Source organism: Canis lupus, chromosome 15, assembly GCF_048164855.1.
Source record: "Canis lupus baileyi chromosome 15, mCanLup2.hap1, whole genome shotgun sequence".
Classification (NCBI taxonomy): Eukaryota; Metazoa; Chordata; class Mammalia; order Carnivora; family Canidae; genus Canis; species Canis lupus.
In genome coordinates this window covers 60,508,441-60,524,539 of record NC_132852.1, presented here as the reverse complement: position 1 = coordinate 60,524,539, position 16,099 = coordinate 60,508,441, and the positions used below count along the sequence as shown (strand labels likewise).

At 42.3% G+C, this 16,099-nt stretch overlaps 1 long non-coding RNA gene across 2 annotated transcripts in view; it reads right to left on the bottom strand.

Moving 5' to 3' along the window:
- The window catches only part of LOC140605334 (uncharacterized), a 28,271-nt gene that overhangs the window by 11,834 nt on the left and 338 nt on the right, over window positions 1-16,099 (bottom strand). Inside the window, exons 2-4 of one of the 2 annotated variants that reach the window (XR_012008044.1) lie at window positions 15,993-16,063; window positions 15,149-15,792; window positions 13,128-15,063 (exon numbers count right to left, since the gene is read on the bottom strand). This is a non-coding gene — a long non-coding RNA (uncharacterized lncRNA). Of the gene's footprint in view, window positions 1-13,127; window positions 15,064-15,148; window positions 15,793-15,992; window positions 16,064-16,099 lie in introns of those variants that run through there. The other variant, XR_012008043.1, reaches the window with a different exon arrangement.

Genomic DNA, 16,099 nt, shown 5'->3' with positions numbered 1-16,099 from the left:
CCCGCCCTTGGGTCGCAGCTCTGCCTGCTGCTCCCACGGGGCGCAGCTGCCAGATGGCGCGTGCAGCTGGGCCACCTGGATGGCGCGTGTGATGGAACTCGTCAGGCTCACTCCTTAACTCGCAAGATTCCAGTGGGCAGGGGCGGAGATGCACTGGTCACACAGCCACCCACGACAAGCCTGGCAAGTACGTTCCTTTGCTTATTCAACCTGCCACCCACCAGGCAGGAGTGGCCTCCTGTGTCTTGGATCTCGCCGCCCTCCGCGAGTGCAGGGGCCCATGTCCAACTGACAGAGAGGTCACTTGTTACCGTTCTGAGAGGTGTGCAGTGAGGTCCCACTGTGGTTTCCATAGCCCGTCCCTGATGGCTGTGTTGCTGGGCATCTCCTCCTGTGCTTCGCTGCCATCCCTACCTCCTTGTCAAGAGACTGACTGCCGTCTCTGCCCATTTTGTGATTGGATCGCTCGTTACTGTTAACTTGTAAGGTTTTATCTATTCTGGATACTAGTTCTCTTTGGAACATATGGTTTGCGAATTTTTTCTCCCAGCCTGTAATCTTTTCAGCCTGGTCACGTGGTCCTGCACAGAGCACGAGTTTGAGTTTTTGATTCCGCTGAGGTCCAATTTATCCATCTTCCTTTTATGGATCGTGCTTTTGGTGTCAAGAATAAGGACTCTGGCCCTAGACCCTGAAGAGCTTCCCTTTTTTCCCAAAAGTTGTTGTTTTACACTTTACACTTAAGTGCAGGACCTACTTAGAGTTATTTCAAGGTGTAAAGTGTAGGTCAGGTTTCGTTTTCCGAGTGTGCCTGTGGATGTCCAACGGCTGCAGCACAACTTGTTGTTAGAGCTGCCTTCCTCCACTTAAGTGCTCTTGCACGTTTGTTGAAAGTTGGTTGGGCTCCTTTGTGTGGGTCCATGTCCAGATTCTCTGTTTTGTTCATCAGTCTGTGTCTATCATCCCCCGATGCCACACTGTCCTGGTTACAGTAGCTACCTAAGGCTTACCACAGCCTACAGAGCAAGACCCACTCCCCAGTGTCGCCGAGACAAGGAAAGGAACCTCAATCCCACCATGACAACATGTGACCCGGGGTAGGACTCTTTCTACCAGAGCCAGCCAGCTGGTCGTTGTCTAGGGTGGGGAAGGAGTCTAGGATCTAGCAGGAAAGGGACGACCTCACCACCAGCCACTCGTCACTGAATGGGGTCCCTGGTCAGTCACTCCCGTGGATGTTTCTTTCCACTGCTTTGATGGAGACTCCCTTGTCTCCTGTTGCCAGCCTCAGGGCCTGGACCACCTCCCTCTGTTGGGTCGGGGAGTGTAAGATCCCCACCACGGATTGCTGTTCATCCCTCGGGTCCCACGGTAGCCTACCCTCCTCCTTCCTCTCGCTGCCTCTTGCTTTATTTCCAGGGCAAAGAGGAATATGGAGAGGCAGGTCTACTCTACTATGTCCGGGCTGGAGGCCTCACTGTATTATTTTTATGTAGCAGATCTTTGGTTCAAACTCACGTCTTTCACCCTCATTCTCCCTCTGCATCTTTTGTGCTATAATGACTCTCAAAGACAAGTTTTAAGCAAATGAACAGCATGACTATTCAGATCGTTAAGGGACTCCAACACCATCAGCCCCGGGTGTTGTTTCAGGGCTTTCAGATGTGATACGTGATACGCGAATGAGCTTCAATCCTCACAACATACCAATTGTCCATGTAGACCAGCCCACATTGTTGCAAAATTCAAAAAACATCAAAAATCTGTCTTCTTTCAAGAAATGATGGAAGCCTAGAAAAGCTGTGACTTGAAACCCTTGACACATATTCATTATGTAAATCTATTGTCACACCAAGTGTAGAAATAAAATAAAAAAAAAGAACTCAAGTAAATCCCACATAGACCAGAATCGTAACCATGACTCCAGTGCTCCAGGCTCCCCCAGAGAGCACTATAATTAGTGTTCTAATCCTGCTACACTCCCACAACCAAATGCTCAGTTTTCATCGTGTGGTTAGAGAGGCAGCACTTTGTAGATGGGACACCAGGAGTATGGAGCTGGTGGCAGCACATCATGAAACCCCTAGTGGTGTGTGAACAGCTATTGAACACCTCAACCCCCAGGTCCCTCCTGCCAGACACATTCCCCAGAAAGTCTGGCACCTCGCTTTCCTCAAAATCTCCTGGAACAGAGTTTCTAAAAGGTCAGAGACTTGGGGTTAGTAGGACCTGAAGCTATGGACGAAATGATAAACTGAAGACTTGAAGAACAGCAGCACACAGCTCATTCACCTGGTCCTTCTCTCACTAATTCAGCAATCCTTGAGTAGTGACTTTGAGCCACACAGAATATCAGAGGCTCTCATGGAGCCTTAGGATCCACAGAAAGACCCAAACTGGAGAAGTACTAAACATAATTAAACAATAGAAAACACTAGAGGGACAACTTCCCAGTGCAAAGGAAACCTATGTGAGGGTCCCATGTAGGCCTGGGGAGTTAGAGAAACCCACACTAAGAAGGGGAATCTGGACAAGACAGAGACTGAGAGTGATAGGCTGCCCTAAAGCACCTGTGACTTCCCTGCTCTCAGCCATGGCATCATCTGAGACAGCCACCCAGAGCCAACCTCCTCAAAGTTCCTCCAGGACTATCCAGAGCAGCCTTCCCAAACCCAGTCCTCCCATAACCATCCAGACTCACTTTCCTAAAAGTTATATTACAAAAGTATAATCTCCTATATTAAAGAGGCTCATTGAACCCCAATCACGAGAATCATGACAAAAACTACATGTTGTACCATTTTGCCCAAAACCACGAACAAAGAGAAAATCTTAAAAGCAGCAGAGAAACAAAACAACTACATAGAGAAGGATGAAGGTAAGGGCGAGTGCTAATTTCTCATGAAGTCTTCTCAATGAAGACAATGAAGAAACTTCTTTACCATTTGAATAAAAATAACTGTAAACCTAGAATTCTTTACCCAAAAAGAATATCTTTCAAAAAATGAAAGTAAAATAAAATATTTTCCATCCATACTATAGCCAGAAGAACTTACTTCCAGCAAACAGAAGAAAAATTACACCAGATGGAAATCTGGACCAACGTAAAGGAATGCAGAGCATCAGAAATGATAACTAGATGGGAAATTATGAAGACTTAAAAATGAATTAACCTTTATAAAACATAGCTGAATGTTTAGAGCAATAATGACAGAACTATATTGTGGAATGTATAACATATGTAAAAGTAAAATACGTTACAATAATAGCACAAAGAACAGAAAGGAAGAAGTAGGAGCATATTGTAAGTTGCATTTACTATATGGGAAGGGGCACGATCTTGCTCAAAGGCAGATCAATTAAAGATGTATATCATAAACTCTAAAAAACTAAATAAACCACTAAAGTATCACATCAAAAAAATAGCCAATAATGTAGCAACATAAATGATATGGAATTATAAAAAAGAAATAGTCAATGAATCCAAGAGAAAGTAGAGAAACAAGAAAAAGAGAACAAACGGGACAGTAGAAAACAAGTAGCAAGTGGATAGAATTAGACTCAACCATGTCCATAATCACACTCAGTGTAAATGGTCCAAAACCCACTTAAAAGTTAGAGATTGTCAAATCCAATGAAAAACCACAGCCGAAGCACATAATACCCACCAGAAAAATGACTTTATTTCTTTTAAGGTTTTATTTATTTATTTGAGAGAGAGATAGAGAGAGAACAAGCAGGGAGAGCAGTGGAGGGAGAAGGAGAAGCTGAGCAGGGAGCCTGACTCGGGACTCCATCCCAGGACTCCAAGACCATGACCCAAGCCAAAGGCAGACACCCATCCCACTGAGCCACCCAGGCGCCCCGAGAAAGTGACTTTAAATGCAAAGACAAATAAGTTAAATGTAAAGGATGCAAAAAGATATTCCATACTAATCAAAAGCAAGTAGTCGCATGTTAATGTCTGACAAGGTTGATTTCAGACCCAGACTGTTACAGGGGAGAAACAGAACTGTCGTGAAGAAATAGATGTCCGATCATCAAGAGGACATGACAAAAGTCCTAAGTGCTTATGTACCTAACAGAGCTTCAGGATACATGAAGCAAACATGATAAAGACAAGGAGGTAGAAACAGAGTCACGGATTTCAATATCCCTCTCAGTAAATGGATGGCGGATGTAGACAGCCCATCAGTTACAACACCGAGGACCTGACGTGAGGGACATTCCAGAAGAACATGATACTTGGCAGCAGCAGAACATACATTTTTTCCAAGTACAAATGGAATATTTGTCAAGATAATCCATAGTCTGGGCTATGAAACAAATCTTAACAAATCGTGAAGGATTTCAGTCATAAAGATATGTTCTCCCATCACAAAATGAAACTAGGTTGTGAATCAATACTAGAAACATGTCTAGAAAATCTTTGAATGTTTAGTAACTAAATAAAATGTTTCCAAATAAGACATTGAACAAAGAAGAAACTTTAAGAAGAAATTAGAAAGGGTTTTGAGCTGAGTGACAATGAAATGCACTGTATCAACACGTGCAGGCTGCTGCTGGAGCAGCGTCTGGAGGGAAACACATACCACTTAGCACCTACCTAGAAAAGTTTGTTTAAAACCAACAATTCCAAGTTCCATCTTAGGAAACTGGGGGAAAAAAAGCTAATAAAAATCAACATAGTACGAGAAGGAAAAAAAAAATCATACAGATGAGAATGGAAATCCATGAAAAAAAAAAAAGCAAAACAACAGCAAAAATCAATGAAACAGAAAGCTGGTTCCTTCAGAAAACTGATGTAATGAATAAGTCTTTGGCTAGATTGACCAAGAAAAGCAAGAGAACAAAAAAGTCATGGACAGCAGGAGTGAGAAGTGGCAGCCCTTCAGGTGATATAGATATTAAGAGCATATTAAGGGACTATTGTGGACAGACGCATGCCAATAATTCTGACAACTAAGACAAAGTGGGCAAGGTCCTTGGATGACAAACTACCGAAGCTCACTCAAGAAAAGAAGACAAACAGCCTTATGTCTGTTAACAAAATTGAATTTGTAGTAAAAACCAAGGTACAGATAAAATTCCAGGCCCAGGGAGCTCCACTGGGGGAATCCACCAAATATTTAAGAAATAAAATGGGGCACCTGGGTACCTCAGTCGGTGATGCAACTGCCATCAGTTCAGGTCATGATCTCAGGGTCGTGGATTGGACCCTCATGTTGGGCTCCCTGCTCAGCGGGGAGTCCGCTTCTCCTTCTGCCCCTGCCCCTCCCCCCATGCATGCACTTACTCGCTCTTGCTCTCTCAACTCACTCAAATAAATAAATAAAATCAAGAAAAAAAAAGAAACAGAAATCAAACCAATTCTAGACAAAGGCAGAGAAGTGGACGAGGGCCTGCCCACAAGTGGCTGGAAGTCTCTGCTACCAAAACCAGACACAGACATTCCTCCAAAATAAAATAAAATAACATATAATATCTATCACAAGCATGGGTGTAAACATTTTCAACATAATGTTAATAAATTGAAGCTAACAATATTTAAAAAGATAAATCACAACCAACTGGGGTTCAATGCAAGGTTGGTTTAAAATTAAACTATTGGGGACACCTGGGCAGCTCAGTAGTTGAGCGTCTGCCTTCAGCTCAGGTCATGATCCCAGAGTTCCAGGATCGAGTCCTGCGTCGTGGTCCCTGCAGGAAGCCTGCTTCTCGCTCTGCCTCTGTCTCTGCCTCTCTCCATGTGTGTCTTTCATGAATAAATGAATAAAATCTTTTTAAAATAATCAAATTAAATTAAAATATCAACTAGTATAATCCACCATATTAATATGCAGAAAGGAAAATGCACATGTCACCTCAATGCAGAAAAAGCAGCATCCATTCCCAGCAAATTAAAAACAGAAGGGAACTTTTTCAAACTGATTAAAGTCGTGTACAAAAACGCCATAGCTAACATCACATTGACAGAAGAGCAGCAGACACTTTCCCTCTGAGATCAGTGACAGGACAAGGCCTCCAGTTTTCACTGTTCTGTGTGACATTCATATGCGGTTCCAGCCACTTCAGTAAGACAAGAAAAAGAAATAAAAGGGAGCAGAGAAAGAAAAGTCTTTCAGCAAATCTGTGCTGAAACAGCTAGAGATAGATAAATACCAAAAAAGGAACGAGAAGAAGAAAGAAAAGAAAGAAAAGGAAGGAAAGAAAGAAAGAAAGAAAGAAAGAAAGAAAGAAAGAAAGAAAGAAGAAAGAAATTGATAGATTGCATCATATACAAAAATAAAGCTAACCACGGTCCTAAATGTACAGCCTGAAACATCACACTTCCACAAGAAAATATAAGAAAATGTCTTTTTATTTTATGTTGGACTAAGATTTCTCAGATACAACATAAGTATGATCCATAAACACAAAAAATGATGAATTAATCTTCATGAAAATGTACAAGTTCTGCTCTTATAAAGAATAAAAAGACAAGCCACAGATGGAAAGACAATATTTTCAAAATACGTCTCAGCAAAGCACCAAAACTGAGGAAGCAAACCAAGAAAGAAAGAAAAAGACAGGAGTTCCACCAGTCAGAGAGCAGACAGGAGAGGGGTGAAGAATTTCCCAAGACCTTGAAAGGGGCTTGTCTGTCCGCCGAGCAGGAGAGATGCCTGCGAGACCGGTGTTCGCCACAACAGCTGCTGTGTGGTGAGTGTATTAAGAGGAGATTTTTCCACTCGAGGATGAATTTCTGATGGTGAGATGGTTAATCTGATGTGTCAGGTCGCCTGGAGTGTGGTCTCAGAGAGCCGGTCAAACACTTTTCTGGCTGTTCCTCTGAGGCTGGCTTTGGATGAGATCAACTTTTAAATCAGGCAATTTTGCGCAAAGCAAGTCACCCTCCATAATGTGGGTGGGCCCCGTCCAATCGGGTGAAGGCCTGCCTAGAGCAGAGGCTGAGTCCCCCGAGCAAGGGAGAAGTCTGCTCTTCCTGGGCCTCCAGCTGCCGGCCTCCCCCCGGCAGATTTTGGAGTCACCAAGCCTCCACCATCGTGTGAGCCGACTCCTTAAAGTAGATCTACTTACACACTTACCTCCAGTTGGTTCTGTTTCTCCCTGACTCACACGGCTGGCTTTCCAGACCGCGAGGGGTCTGTTGGCCACCGACACCCGGACTGTTAAGCCAGAGTCAGGCGGGGACCACGTTGATTAGGCCTCATCCTGCTTCACGAACCATAATCGGCAGAAATGAAAACTTGTGCGAGCCTGGAAATGGCAAGAGAGCCTCCCAGGTTCCCGAGCTGCACCTGGTGCTTCCGTGTTAGGAAACACCCTCGCTGGCCATCGGTCGGGTTCTGCGGCAGAGCCGCGTCTGCACCGCGGGTGGGAGGAGGCGTGAGTTTGTGTGTGGGGAGGCATGCGAGGGGGCGCCAATCTGTCCCTTCCACGCAGGAACGCGGACAGCACCCGAGCCTGGAAACCAAGAAGTTGCAGCAGATACTCATTCTTCAGATACAAGGACGCGGAGAACAGACAAGCATCTCAAAGGGTCCAGAGTGGCTGCATCTGGGGACAAAGAGTTTGGGGTGGGCAGGGACCGAGCAGTGATCACGGCTTCCCTTCAAAGTCCAGAGCTTTTGTCCTACAAATTATAAAGTTACAGCTTATAACCTCTTGGTGTCAGTTTATTAAAAAAAAAAAAAAATCAGTCGATCGGATATCTGAAACCGTGCCCCATGGAAGACACTGTGCTGGGCTCAGCGGTAGACAGGCAGAGGCAAGAAGAGAATTAATGTCCTCAAAAAGCTTCAGAAGATTTAGGCATTTTCAACCAGAGCAGTCAAATATCTGAACCATGTAATAAACAGTATCAAACAACTGAAAACAATAAAAGTGATACAAAAAAAAAAAAAAAAAAGAATGTGTAACTGGATTGTCTCTGGTCTTCCCAAGACACCACAAACTTAACAAATGCATTTAGGTTTTACTAAAAAGCAAAGCAAAATCACCTAAGTCCAGAAAACACTTTTCGTTTCATTTCTTTTCTTTTCTGTTGTCTTCATCAATTTATATGAACCAAATCCATTGTGAAATGAGAGTAGCAAGTATCTCAGAGGAAATAGTTGCTTAACTGTTGGAGGTTAATGTGTGTGAAATTAATCTGGACCTGAATTTTGATGTGATATTTGTATGGAAAGGAGAGTTATTTTTTAAGGTGTTGGAGCCTAGAGCTGTACTGGGTAAACTATCATATGAATAAAATGAAAGCATATATATACCTGCTGAAAAAAAAAACAATACAAAAAAACGCAAAAGTGCATTGTTTGTTAGAATTTTAGGCTCATTAGGAGAAAAGATAACAATGCTTCAGACTGGAACGTTGCCCTCCATTTTGCATCCATCCACCGGACTACCTGAACACAGCTACAACCTCGTGTGACACATCTCTGCTAGAGAGGAAAGTGTAGCTTGGTATCTCGATCACACAGATATTAAAACAAGTGTATTTTCCTCTCTTTAAACTGATGATGACCTATGCCTAATCCCCAAGCCTATTTCACTGGGTGACAAAACTAAAACCCTCTCAGTCATGCATGAACAGCTATTTATTTTGTTTAAAGCCAGTCAAGTATTAAAGATATGAAACACAATAATACATCTAGATTTCTTCAGTCTAGAAAGATATATCACTATTTGGATGACAGTTCTAGCATACTCGGTAAGCACAAAGGCTTTCTCTAGAATGGATAAAATTAACAAATAACCATAAGGAAATTAAGATTATTTTCAAAAAGAAAATAACACACAGCAGTAAACAGAAAGAGGAAAACTCACTTAGATAGAAGATGTGCTGCTACTTAAGACCAAAATGACAAGTTGTTTCAGAAAAGCACAGCCTTTCCTGGAATTAAGACCAGGGAGAACCGGCCCCTGGATCTCACAGGAAGATCTGACCTATTTGCCGGAGCGGCAACCTGAGCACTATCTTAATAACACAGATATGCATTTTATAAGGTCACTTCTTTGAACATCCTTAAGTGCACGTCACTACCACAAACACTGGGAAGTCCATTCCGCCTTAGAAAACAAAAGCAAGGCAGAGAGGGCAAGGGGCTCTCCTGCGAGGTGCTAAGGCAAGGGGGAGTGGAAGCACACGAGGAAGGGAAGGCAAGGAACGTGCGCTCAGGCCGGCAGGGCAACCGCTGCACAGAGGCCCAGAGGCCGGAGCCGCCCTGCAGCTCCTGAGCACTGGGCCGCAGGAGGAGCAGGGCCGCCACTGCTCCAGGGAGGCTGTGGAGCCAGAGGCAGGCGGGAGCCGGAGAGAGGGATTTCCATCCCCTTGCGGATGAGCCCCGAGAATGAACTCTAACGAGGTCCAAATCCCTTGCCAAGAAAGTAAGGTGGAAACTTCAGCCAACACACGAGGATCCGAGAACCTGACCTTCTGGACCACTGACACCTCTGTTCACTTCCACCAGGAACATTCATCAAGTCGCAGTTAGAAAACACCCATTTCAGTAAGAAAACACTGGTCAGGAAGCAACCAAAGAACATTGAAATTACCCACTTAATTGAGAAAGATTTCCTAGACACTGACAAGATAGCTTTCGTGGAAGATATATGCTTATCTCTGTAGGCACCTGAATAAGTTGTGAGTTTAAATCAGTAACATATAAAGGGAAATTTTCTAGAAATCATAAATAACCTTGGTTTTAGATGAATTGATGTGACTTCTATCTTTCCACAGAGAAGTGATCACTAAGCAGGGCTATATGTCTGTTCGATCCTACTTGTTCACAATTAAACCGTGGCAAATGATCACAAGATATTAATTCTATTCTACCCTGGATACTGTCTGCAGATGGAGAAATGGGAAAAGACAGAAGAGACAGAGTCCTGAGCTCAGGCAACACTGAGGCAATAACATCGGACAACCTCTCACTCCTTAACATAAGCAAGCCGAGGTGTAAAGAAGATATGTTTTCCTCCATTTTGGCTCAAGAGTTATTTCTGGTATAAATATATATATATATATATATATTTTGCAACAGAAAAGAGCCTATAAACATGTTTCTTCAAATGGGCCATCATTTAAAAAAAAGATAGAAAGGGAAAAAATACTGCTAACCATTGGGGTAAGAGAAGAAATGAGAGGGGAAGACCAAGAAGCAGTGGGCGAGTCATGGTGACAGGGAGCCTGAGGTCAGCAGGCATAAAGTGACCAAGTTTTACCAAGAACACTCCACAGACATCACACGATGGTCACTCAACACAGAGGAAAATATCTGAATGCATCCATGAGAATAAGGTACCCATTTCAGTGGTAGAACAGAAAACGGTATTTACCCTACAGACATTCATAAGGAATAAACACTGAGGAAGATGACGAACCTTTTTTGTAGATAAGTAGACTCCATGTCCAGCACCCAGCATGGAGCCCAATGTGGGGCTTGAACTCAAGACCCTGAGATCAAGAGCAGAAAGCAAGAGTCTGAGGCTTCATCCAGTGAGCCCCCCAGACACCCTGATGATGATCTTTTAATACAGAAAATGAAAGTAATGATGACAACTTAGCCAAAGGAACACAGTTCTTTCTAACGGACAATCAAGTGACAATTCCAGGAGTTAAGCTCATACTCTTCTGATAGGAAAATTTTGAATCTCTTTAGATAAACGTAATTCAGAATATTTATAAACTGTATTATCCTCTCATTTAAAGGTAACCTAAGGTTTTGGGGGTGCCTGGGTGGCTCAGTCAGTGAAGTGTCTCCCTTCAGCTCAGGTCATGATCCCAGGGTCCTGGGATCCAGCCCCACTTTGAGCTCCCTGCTCAGCGGGGAGCTTGCTTCTCCCTCTCCCTCTCCCTCTGCCCCTCTTCCCTGGTATACTCTCTCTCTCTCTCTGGTAACAAAATATTTCAATAAATAAATGTCAGTGAAGTATCTTTTTTTTTCGTTTTATTTTTTCATTTTATTTATTTATTTTTTAATGATAAATTTATTTTTTATTGGTGTTCAATTTGCCAACATACAGAATAACACCCAGTGCTCATCCCGTCAAGTGCCCCCCTCAGTGCCCGTCACCCAGTCACCCCCCCCCCCGCCCTCCTCCCCTTCTACCACCCCTAGTTCGTTTCCCAGAGCTAGGAGTCTTTATGTTCTGTCCCCCTTTCTGATATTTCCCACACATTTCTTCTCCCTTCCCCTCTATTCCCTTTCACTATTATTTATATTCCCTGAAATGATGAGACCATATAATGTTTGTCCTTCTCCGATTGACTAACTTCACTCAGCATAAGACCCTCCAGTTCCATCCACGTCAAAGCAGATGGTGGGTATTTGTCGTTTCTAATGGCTGAGGAATATCCCATTGTATACATAGACCACATCTTCTTTATCCATTCATCTTTCGATGGACACCGAGGCTCCTTCCACAGTTTGGCTATTGTGGACATTGTTGCTAGAAACATCGGGGTGCAGGCGTCCCGGCGTTTCATTGCATCCGTAAATTTGGGGAAAATCCCCGACAGTCAGTGAAGTTTCTAATCAACCCAAATTACTGTTAGCAAAGTTGCAAAGACAACTGCATGTGCACATTGGTATGCTTTTTCTCTGGGAATGTTTAGGTTTGGGATACTTTCATGTTTTCAGAAAGAGTTATGTTTCCATCTAAACCAAAAAGCAAGGAACAATGATGCTTTCATAAAATTTTAACATTGCAATACAAGCATTTCTGAAAAAGGAGAAAAAGGAAAGGAGACAAGCAAGACCCCGAAACCTTATAGGGTATCACGTCTTGTCGTCTGGGCCGAACGGTTTACAGTAAACCAGAACCAAGTAGCAGAGCTGCCAGTACTTCTATTGCACAGGGGTCTAGGTAATACCTGGTATGGACAAAAATGGGGGGGGGGGCAAGATTTTACTTATCAATAAGATCAAAGATACTATGACAAGGAAGATGATGAATCACAAATCCCAAGTGTCCGGTAAAAAGGAGATAGAGCCAGCATCCACGAAAAGAGCTCGGGGATCTGAAACAGGCCTAGGGAAAACCCATTCACCTGAACAAAAGCCCTGACCAATCCTGGGCTCGCCCTGGGGCCTAAAGACTCCCTTTGTCAACCACCACACACTCTCTGAGTTTTACAACCTGACTCGATGCCTCCCAAATTGCTTCACTAAGGAAATACTAAGGTTTTTATCGAGGTATTCATTAATTAACAACTTGAAAGAAACAGGTACATTTCCCATGTTATGAAATTATTTAGGTCTTAGACGCTCTGACACGTGGATCCAATTTAAAATCTTCTAGTGGAAAAAGGGGTTGGGGCATAAAAGCCCCCCTGAGACGCTGTCAGGGCAGAGAACTTTGCTGGCCCCTGGACACCACAAACTCGGATTCCCAGTGAGCCTTTTCCCCTCCTGCTATTTACAGTCACTCAGAGCCCAGCTGACCTCCACACAGGGAACTAGGAATGCCATCTCCTTCTATGAGAATATGCACCTGACTCCCACGCGAGAAAAACTTAGCAGGGCTGTTTCAGCGGTGGTCATTGTGCAGAGGCTCATTTTCTCGATTCCTATGAGCAAACTCAGTCATGAAGGTACTTTGGCTTACTATATTACAAACAGAATTACTCCTTGAAAATAAGAAAGACTTTAGAATGAACTTGCAAATTAATCGGAGTCTATTATTTTGGAATGTGAATTGAATGTGTTATGTTTAGTTCTTTATATTTAAGTGTACAAGACTTCAGAAATACAGGAGTGTTCTTAGTACCTTTTAAGTAAGTTCATACAAATTTAGGGACAAAAAAAACCCAAAAACATGTTCTTCCGCGAGCCGTCATTTCAGGTATTCTTGAAGTCAAACATATACATTTGAAATGATCTGACTTTGTGCTTAATGACAGTCATGCAGACAAAATTTACCGGTTCATCAAACTATAGTGCAAGTATATGAATTTATTTGTAATAAATTATCATTTTTGCATATATCAGTCAAAGCACAAGGCCTAAACACTTGCAACCAAAATGAATTATTAATTTAATTGTCACAAAACATGAGAGACACCTAAGTCTGGGAAATGAACAAGGGGTAGTGGAAGGGGAGGTGGGTGGGGGGTTGGGGTGACTGGGTGACGGGCACTGAGGGGGGCACTTGGTGGGATGAGCACTGGGTGTTATGCTATATGTTGGCAAATTGAACTCCAAGAAAAAAATTTAATTGTCACAGCCTATTTGGCGAAGTTCTATTACTATTTGCTATAATATGCAATGCATAAGGGGGAGAATCAAATTGAAAACCTAAAAAAGTAAGCCGATTATTTTGTCCTGGAGAAATTAAAATACAGCAAGCTGACAAAATCAGAGCCAAGGCATTCATGTTTTAAATAGGTAAAAACAAAACAAACAAACAAACAAACAAAAACAATGTTTACCTTAACTTAAAGAACAGTTGTGCCCAAAGGGAAGGTTCAACCTGCTGATAAAGAGTTCTTTTGTTTCCAGAAACCATGAAAAGGCCTCAATTCCCTCTCCAAGGTAGGAAGGAGGGTGGAATGGGAGCTCTTTGGCACTGGCTTTGCTACTTGACTGTGACTCTCCCCAGCTAAGCAGGTCTACTGGGAGAGGACACTGCTGTGGGGCTCCGGGCCTTCTGACTTGGTATTTTTGTGCAGAGAGAGGGAGCACCCCAGAAACAGGTGTCCTAAACCAGAAGGCTTCTGAAACACAGAGGTCTTTGGAATAACAATTCAATGGAAGATGCTCAGTTGAGAGGAACTCAACAGCCTGGACTACATGGGGGTCAGGACCCAGAAGACGGTGTATTTTCCCTCTTGAGGTTCCTTTCTTGATTTAGAAGCAAAACCGGATTAATGCCAGGGAAAAGGCTTAGCACCTCTCAAAGGGTAGAAAGACATGCCATGTTTCTCTTGCCTCAGTGTGGCCTCCCTCTACGTGTCAAGGGAGGAAATGAGCGGACACCAGCAAGTGTCCCTGGAGGATACGGAAAAGGTCATGGGAACCAAACAGTACATGTGGGCTCTTCCCCCTCCTGTCATAATACACAAGAGGTGTCTACTGTATTTAAGTCCTTGGAGGATAAAAATATGTATCAGGTAATGAATTTTTCATTGTACGAAATGATGTGAAAACTTATTTAACGTTTTTAAATTCCTAAATAAAAAGCAAAATGATACATTTGAGTTCAAAACATATACTAGTTACACAGGAGGGGAAGGATTTTCTTTTCAGTAATCATCTGATCTGTTTTCATTCAAAATTTATTTGGGGAACAAAATATACGAAGTACCTATATGTGAAGATTCTCAAGGGGAGATAATTAGTACAAGAAAGGACAATGGGATTAGAGTCAGAAAAGTAACAATTCTAATATTGAGTAATAAAAACAACAACACTGAGTAAGTTACTACACATTCCTCAATCTCAGTCCTTTGATCTAAAAACCTGGAATAATGCTGCGCTGCTAATAACAACTCAGAGTGATTACTGAGATCATGCATGTGGAAGCAACAAAAACACGGCATTACAAATGTTTTGCTTCCACTTCCTTATAGACTCATGAAACAAAACTTTGACAAGTTCCAAATTAGAATTTAAGTGATGAAGAATTTGTAGAATTTGAAGAATAATGCGTTCAGGATATGTTAAATACACAGAGTTTGGCTCAAATTAAATATAATGCTGCAAAGAGAAGTACCAGACATCAAAATACAAGGAGTAGGCATACATTACGCTCAGTACTTTGACAAATAGTCACGTCCAAACTAACGTGCTAAAGAAAATACTAGGCCTGCAATAGAAGAGTCAAGCTAAACTGCTTGTAAACACAGAAAATATTGGTAAGAGCATTTTACATTTTTTAAAAAGGCAGTGGAACATTTGTAAATAAGGAAGAGGTCCTTGGAGGTCCTAAGCTGCAGACTTGTACAACAAACTGCATCATTACTGACAACTTAAAAAAGTACTAAAAACCTAAATTTCCAGGAGTGTCTACAGAGTTTCAGATGCCATCCCAGCGGATCCGGGGGTAAATATCCTCTGTCTTTGAAAGAAAGAGAGAGGGATTTTCACTAGCTCTGGGTTGTACATTTTGCAGATTCAAAAAGTTTAGAAGTAGCCATACTCACCTGAGAGCTGACACTGCTCTATCTCTGCTCAGCTAATGGAATTCAGTCCATGTGGTGAAGCTGCTTATGATACGGTAGCAGGAGAGGAAAGAAAAAAGCCTGGCAGTTGAGGACATAATCACTGTGGTGTTATTTCTCATGACACGGCAACCATAGTATTATTTGGGGGAAGACACAAGATGTATTTCTTTTTTAGTGTCAGCAATGTTTAATTCTACACTGAGAATCTGAAAATACTGTTTAAAAACTCAAAATAAGAATACAGGAAGAAATAGACGAAGTTTACTTTTTCATCATTATTTTAACTCAAACACATGCGCAGAGGTCAATCCCCTCCGAATAAACTTTTCTACTGTTTCAACTTTATTTCACAATTTCACAAATTCAAAGTCCTTCAAATTGTTGCAAATATTTTTAGATCAGAATTTTCAGAATTCAAAGGACATTAAATGTTTGTGGCAGAGTGGTATGAAATGTCCTATTCAAGGACGGAGCACCACAAACGCAAAACATGATGAACCGGGCAGCTCCGGGGGCTCAGTGGTTTAGCGCCACCTGCAGCCCAGGGCCTGATCCTGGAGACCCGGGATGGAGTCCCGCGTGCTTTTCCCTCTGCCTGGGTCTCCGCCTCTCTCTCTCTGGGTCTATCATGAATAAATGAATAAAATAAAAAAACATGATGATCTGATTTGATAAACATTCTAGATGTCACATCATTAAACGAGGCCTAAAATGCAAATATAATTGTTTTTGTTACATTTTTAAAATGAGCGAAAATTCTGTGACTATCATAAATAAATAAAATTCAAAAAAAAAAGCTATTTAAAAAATGAGCGAAAATTACCTTTCTTTTGGGGTGCCAACTGCATGATTGCCTAGTACAGGTGTAAGTGCTGATTCATTACAAAGGCAACGCTAAAGAAAGAAATAAGCAGTCATAGAACTAAAACA